The following is a 7,523-nucleotide window of genomic DNA, read 5'->3' as shown; positions in this document are numbered from 1 at the left end:
TGAAAGTTCCATCCTTGTTTTCTATGCTCATTCAATAGGGAGGACAAAGTTTTGAGAAAAGGGAAAAAGTTTTATTGCTTTGCTAGCAAATGAGAAAGCTAATAGACTCACTTCAGGGAGACTGCCCTACTAACTGCTGGGGGAAGAGAGGGCTTTAAAAAGGGAAATTCAAGGGTTATTTTCCAGATATTATCAGTATATGTAATTAATGTTCAACTTTATCCTTAAGAGAGCTCTTTTCTGGGCTGGGGAGATAGCTCAGTTGGTAGAGTGCTTGCCTCACATGCACAAGGCCCTGGGTTCAATCCCCAGCACCACAAAAAAAAGAGCTATTTTCTCATTGCCAGGTGTGGAGTTTCTTTGTTCACGTGGGCAGTAATGGAAGGACAGATAACTCAGCTTAGGACAAGAAGAATGTCAATCTTGTTTTCCCAACAGTTAGGGAAGGGCAGAGGGAGAAGAGGAAAGAAAAAACAAACCAAATCAAATCATGTCAGTTCAAAAATAAGTCACCACTGATTGAACAGCAAAGTTTATATTCAAATCATAAAGTGCACTCCTGTTACATGAAAAGGACTCCTGTTATACTTTTATCTTGATTTTTCATAAAGGGGAGACAGCATTCAGTTCAAAAAAGCACCTATTTCATATCTACCAGTTTGCTTATTTCCATATTTGGTTATGGGGACACTGGTAGTTTGCATAAATAGCCACTGTTATGGCCTGGATAAGTGTCCTTTTAAGGCCCATGTGTTAAAAACATGGTCCCCAATGTGATGCTATTGGGAGGCAGAACGTTTAAGAGGTGGGGCCTACTGGAAGGAATTTAGGTCATTGGGGGGTTATATCCTTGGAGGGGATAGTGGGACCCTGTCTCTTCCTCTCTCTATTTTTGCTTCTTGCCTGCCAGGAAGTGAGAGTTTCCTCTACCACATACTCCCACTATAATGTACTGCCTTGCTATGGGCCTCAAAGCAATGGGACCTACCAATCAGACCCAAAACTCCAAAACAGTGAACCAATAATAAACCTTTTCTCTTTTTAAAGTTGATTATCTCAAGCATTTTGTTACAGTAATAAAGTTTACTAACATAGCCATAAATTATTTATCATGCCTTTGAATGGTCCCTTCCCATAGTAATTCTAGGTATACCCATGTGATTCACTTTTACCAATGGGTCAATAGCAAATGTGGTACAAGCAGAGACCTGAAAAGCTTTTGCTCATTTTGGTTAATTTACTCTTGAGGCTCTTGGGAGCCTGCTATTGCTGTCATGTTAATGGTGAGAGACTGGTGGTTTACTATTGCCCCAGTTGACAGTTAACTTCCAGAAGTTCACTGACCAGCAGATAACTGACATGGTTCAGCTAAGTATAACAGAAAACCAGCAAAAGAGAGGCCTAACCCAAATTGCCAACCCACAGAACTGTGAGTGACATAGATGGTTGTAGTTCTTAGGTCACTGAGTTTTAGGGAAGTTTGTTAGGTAGCAAAAACTAGCAGAAACACAGATGGATAAGATATGGTTCTTGCCTTTAGGACCTCACAGTCTAATAGGATAATTTGCTTCCAAGGGAACATGCTTGTGTAACTGGATCCTTAGAGCCATACCAGACAGTAATACTAGTCTCTGACATTCTTCCCCCATCCCCTGCCCTCAGAATACTAGAGAAAAGCATGAACTTAGAAGCCAGAGTACTTGGTTCAAATTCCAGCTTCATCATTTACCAGCAGTATGACTTAGTTAGATTGCCTGATCTTTGTGTCTCTATTTCTACAGAAAAGGATAATAATGGGACCTCCTTCACTGAGGGGATTAAAGATGCACAATTTTGTTTATAATAAGTACTAGCAATATATAGTTGATCTAAAATAATACCAGGACTGGCTGCTCTGAAAAGTCATCTTTGTATGGTTCCCTGACCCAGCTCCCCCACTCCCTGCAACCACCTCCACTGTGCACTCTGGCAGCTTTATCACCAGAGTCCCTGAACTCTATTTATTTATTGATTTTGGTGCTGGAGTTTGAACCCAGGGCCTTGTGCATGCTAGGCAACTCACTACATCGATCACCTGCCTGTCCCACCTTGTCAGATGCTAGCTCCGAGATCACCACCAAGGACTTAAAGGAGAAGAAGGAAGTTGTGGAGGAGGCAGAGGATGGAAGAGACGCCCTGCTAATGGCAATGTTAATGAGGAAAATGGGGAGCAGTGGGCTGACAATGAGGGAGATGAAGAAGAGGAAGAGGGTGGTAAGGAGGAGGGTGGAGATGAAGGTCAGGAGGTTGAGACAGCTGAAGATGACAAGGATGATGACATTGATATCAAGGAGCAGAAGATTGATGAGATGACTAGGCGGCAAAAAAGGAAAGGTTAAACTAAAAAAAAAAGTTGCTGTGACGGATTCCTTCACTACTTTTCATCTCAGAATCTAAATGTGGTCCCCTTGGAGGAGAGAGCCCACCACGGGCAGTGCTAGCTGCAGATGGCACTGCCCATCACCACCCAACCAAAACCACAACATGAATTTGCAACAAGGAAGGAAAAAAAGAATCAAAACTTCCAAGGTGCTGCTTTTTTTCTTAAAAATACTTTTAAAAAAGGAAAATTTGTTTACATTTTATTTACATTTTACATTTTTACACCTATTTTTAGGGGTCAGGCGTTTTTAATGATCTCAGATGACCAGATCAGCCTTCTGATTGTTCTCTGGACTACTTCTGACTTTACTTGTCGTGTGACTGTGCTTACTATAATCTCAAAAAAGAAGAAAAAAATCTTGTTAAGAAAAGCAACAACAACAACAACAACAAAAATGATCACTTCCAGAATTCCAGTAACCTTTTTTTGTATATGGACTTTAGCTGTACTATAATTAGTTGGTTTGTATGAGATGGCTAAAAAGGCCAAAGATAAAAGTTTTCTTTTTTTTCTTTGTCTGTGAAGTTGCTGTTTATTTTTTTGGCCTGTTTGATGTATGTGTGAAATAATGTTGTCCACCAATAAACCAGAATTTAAAAAGATAGAATAAGCATTAAAAAAGTTTTTTTTCTTTTTGAACAATACTTTCCCCTAATGCAAAAGCAATATATATTCTTTGTGGAAAATGGAAAAAAAAAAAACCAACAACAACAGGAAAGCAGAGAACAAAGGTCATCCCTTAGATTTTGCTCCAATTTTAGCAATAATACCTTTTATTTTAAATAAAACTACTATGATCAGCTGTTGGAGAAAGGTCATTCCCAAGATACGCAGGGAATAAATGTATCAAGTGCTTAGCCAAGTGGAACCTTTTATATACTTTCCTGAGTGTACATTTCTTCAGTTGAATTGAAGAGGATCAAGTAGTTCCTTTTCCTATAGCAACTGGGAGATAATTTGTGGACCCCAATGGACTAAATGAAACATTTGGGACTGAGTTCGTCAGTTCCATTGCTGTGACAAAATAGCTGACAAAATCAATTTAAAGGAGGAAATATTTCTTTTGGCTCATGGTTTCAGAGGTTTCAGTGTGTGGTGGTTTGGCCCAGGTGCTTTGAAGCCTGTGGTGAGGGAGAATATCATCACAGAGGCATGTGGCAGAGGAAAGCTACTATGTTCATGGCAGCCAGGAAGCAGAGGGAGAGAAAGAGCTCACTTTTATAACAAAGGCTCCCCCAATCCCATTAAAGTATGAGTCCATCACTGAGTTAATCCATTGATGACGTCAGAGCCCACATGTTCCAATTATCAAAGGCCCCACCTCAGGCTGGGGATATAGCTCAGTTGGTAGAATGTTTGCCTTGCAAGCATGAGGCCCTGGGTTCAATCTCCAGCACCGCAAAAAAAAAAAAAAAAAAAAAAAAAAAAAAAAAAAAAAAAAAAGCCCCACCTCTGAATACTACTGCGTTGGAGACCAAATCTTCAATATATAAACTTTTGGCAGAAATTTAAGCTCCAAACCATAACATTATTCCCTGGGCCCCAAAGTTTCTCACATCCATCTCACAATGCAAAATGCTTTTAGTTCATCTCCAAGAGTGTCCAAAGTTTCAACAGTTCCAGCATTGCTCAAAAGTCCAAGTCTAAAGTCTACCCTGAGACTCAAGGCAAACTCTTAGTTGTGAACCCTTGTAAAAAAAATTACATACTTTGAAGATAAAATGGCACAGAGCAAACATCCCCATTCCAAAAGGAAGGAATAGGAGAATATCAATGAAGGATCAGACCAAAGACTGAAACTCAGCAGGGAAAACATTAAATCCGGTAGCTCATGTCTGGCATCTAGAGCACAAGTTGATGTGATACAGGCACCAAAGGGATTGGTCAGCCCCACACCTACAACCCTGCCAGATGTATCCACACAGCCACTCTATCCAGCTGGCTCTGTCTGCTGCCTGCAGCTTCCCTTGGTAGGTGTTCCACATCATTGCCATCTCGAACATTCTGGCTTCTCCATCGCAGCTTTGGCTTCACTCTCACATTGCCCTCTCAGAGGCTGCCAGCAGGGACTGTGACTCCATAACAAACTGCCTGGCCTCACAGGCTTTCCTCTGAAATTTCAGTGGAAACTTCCATGACCCTACAACTGTTATTACGTTCTGTATGCCTGAGAATCCAACACCAGGGGGATGATGCCAAAGCCTGCTCTTATGGTTTGAATATGAGATATCTCCCCCAAACTCCTGTTAATGCAGAAATATTCAAAGATTAAATTAGATGATGAGAGATATAACCTAATCAGTCCATCTTAGTTTGAATGGACTGACTGGATGGTAGCTGTAGGCAGGTGGGGTGTGACTGGAGGAGGTATGTCATTGGGGGTGTGCCCTGGAAGAATGCATCTTTCTTGTGGTTCCTTCCCCCTCCCCCTTGCTGTCATGAGGGAGCAGCTTCCCTCTGCCACACCCTTCCCCCATGATGGACTGCCCTACCTTGGGCCTAGAGCTGTGGAGTCAGTTGTCTTTGGACTGAGACCTCTGATACCATGTGCCAAACTAAACTTTTCCTCCTCTAAATTGTTCTTGTCAGGTATTTTGGTAACAGTGCACAAAAGCTGACTAAAATATCTTCCTCAGTGGGAGCAGTATCCAGGCCCCCTTGAACCACGGCTATTGTGGCCTCTGAGTGCCAGGAAAGCTGAACACCGGGAAATGAATCCTAGGTGGCTCTGTGGGGAAAGGGCACCTGGGAACTCTCTTCTCAAATGAAAGGTTTACACTTTTACACCTTTGAACCTGCAGGTGGGGTCTTGTTCTTTTTTAAGATACTTTCAAAGCACTTTTCCTGTTATTCCAGTGCAAAGTAAATGGCTACCCTTTCTCTCTCTCTTTCTCTCTCTCTCTCTCTCTCTCTCTCTCTCTCTCTCTCTCTCTCTCTCTCTCTCTTTGCTAAGGATTGAACCCACAGACGCTTAACCACTGAGCCACATCCCCAGCCTTTTTTATATTTTGTTTTGAGACAGGATCTCGCTAAGTTGCTTAGAGCCTTGCTAAGTTGCTTAGGCTGGCTTCGATCTCCTGTCCTCCTGCCTCAGCCTCTCAAGCTGCTGGGAAATGGCTACTTTTTAATAGTTCTAATCTGCTTAGCAGCTACACTCTTCCTTGGCTGCAACTTTATATGTACTCCTTTTCTGGCCAAATGGCAAATTCTTCAATCTTTCCACTCTTCTCTTGTTCCCAATTTTCACTGTACACCTGGCTAAAATCAGTCAGCAATACCCATGCTATTGCCTGAGTTCTAGACTGCTTTGACATTTCCTTCATCCAATTAATTTCAGTGTCACAAAAAGTTTCAGGGCAGGAATAGAATGTAGACCAGTTCTTTTCCAGAATGCAACATGAATGACCTGTAGTTTAATTCCCAATAGAGTTCTCATTTCTATCTGAAGTCTCATGAGCACAACCTTTACTTTCCACCTTCTTACCAGCATTCTGGTCTTTTGAGTTCCCAACAGAACTGCTTATTAAGCTCTGCTTATAACTATTGGCATGAAACAACAACTACTTTAAAAGAAATAAGAAAATAGTTTGTTCTGAGTCAAATATGAGTACTATGGTCCTGGAACATGGATACAAGTTATCCTGAGTGACACGTTCCATTGTGGAGGAGGTTATGTGAACTTTTACAGTCATGGGGTGGGGGTGGGAGGGGGAGTCACAGATCAATACATTTGCCAATTACATTGTTGGGAATCACATTGTCAGGTACAGTCATAGCAATGAGTCCACTTTTTGATACCAGTTTTCTGTGTTAACCAGCTTTTCATTGCTCTGACAAAATAGCTGAGAACATCAACTTAAAGGGCTAGAGCAAGGTGGAGAAATCTCTTCTATAGGTTTCAGAAGTTATTGCATTCTTAATTTTAGTGTTGGTGGAGGCTAGAGATCTGCTAAACTTAATGATACATTCTGAGAAGTTTACAAAAGAATGTTAGACCAGCTACAAAAGGTAAGGTAAATGGCTATCAAAGGGTTTAAGGTAGCCCAAGGTAATTTTGGTTCTTGACCTACAATATTTCATCTCTCCATAACCATGATGTCCTACTCAGTCAAGGTCAAACAGTTCATAGGATTTTTAATATAGAAGCAGCTTCTTCAAAAACTTCAGTTCACATAGTTTTCTAGGTTGTTTTCTAGCCTGTTCCCCTAAACTCTTCCAAATTCCTACAAAACAGTTCCAAAGGGTTATGAATCACATTGTCAGGAACAGTCACAGCAATGACCCCACTTTTTGATACCAGTTTTCTATGTTAACCAACTTTTCATCACTGTAACAAAGTATCTGAGAACATCAACTTAAAGGAGGAAAAACTTATTTTGGCTCATGGTTTCAGAGGTTTCAGTCTATGATCACTGGGCTCCATTTTTTCTGGGACTGAAATGAGACAAAGCATCATGGTAGGGAGTACATGGTGGAAAAAGCTACTTACCTCATGGTAGTCAGGAAGGATTGGGAGTGGAGGGGAGGAAAGACTGGGGACAAAATATACTTTTTGAAAGTATGCTCCCAGTGACCTACTCCCTTCAACTAGGCCCACCTCCCAAAGTTTCTACCGCCTCCAAACAGTCCATTAGGCTCTGAATCTATCAATGGATTAATCCTTGATGAGGTTAGAGCCCGTATGTTCCAGTCATCTCTTAAAGCTCCCTACCTCTGAACACTACTCCATTGAGAACCAAGCCTTAAACACATGAGCTTTGGGGGACATTTAAGACCCAGACCATAATAGGGACAACCTGCAAAAGAAGACCAGCAAGAAAGAAAATAATTGGCAACTCTGGACATGTGGATAATTTTTAATTAAAGAGCATGTTCTTTAATTTTAAAAATTAATGTTATTTTAAATTGACAAATCATAATTGTATACATGTATTAGGTACAATGAAGTGCTTTGATACATGTATACAGTGCAGAACAATTACACCAAGCTAATGTAGCTATCACCTGGTTTACTTATCATTCTTTTGTGGTGAAATATTTGAAATTTATTTCAAAATGTACAATATGTTGTTATTGACTATAGTCACCCTGCTATGCAGTA

The 7,523-nt window shown here is 40.8% G+C and overlaps 1 pseudogene; it reads left to right on the top strand.

Annotated features, from left to right (window-relative positions):
- The first annotated feature begins 1,274 nt into the window (after positions 1-1,274).
- Positions 1,275-7,523, top strand: part of LOC124972267 (ribosomal RNA-processing protein 7 homolog A-like) — a 109,921-nt pseudogene continuing 103,672 nt past the window's right edge.

This window comes from Sciurus carolinensis, chromosome X (genome assembly GCF_902686445.1).
Source record: "Sciurus carolinensis chromosome X, mSciCar1.2, whole genome shotgun sequence".
In the NCBI taxonomy this organism is placed as follows: domain Eukaryota; kingdom Metazoa; phylum Chordata; class Mammalia; order Rodentia; family Sciuridae; genus Sciurus; species Sciurus carolinensis.
This window is presented reverse-complemented; position numbering and strand designations above follow the sequence as displayed.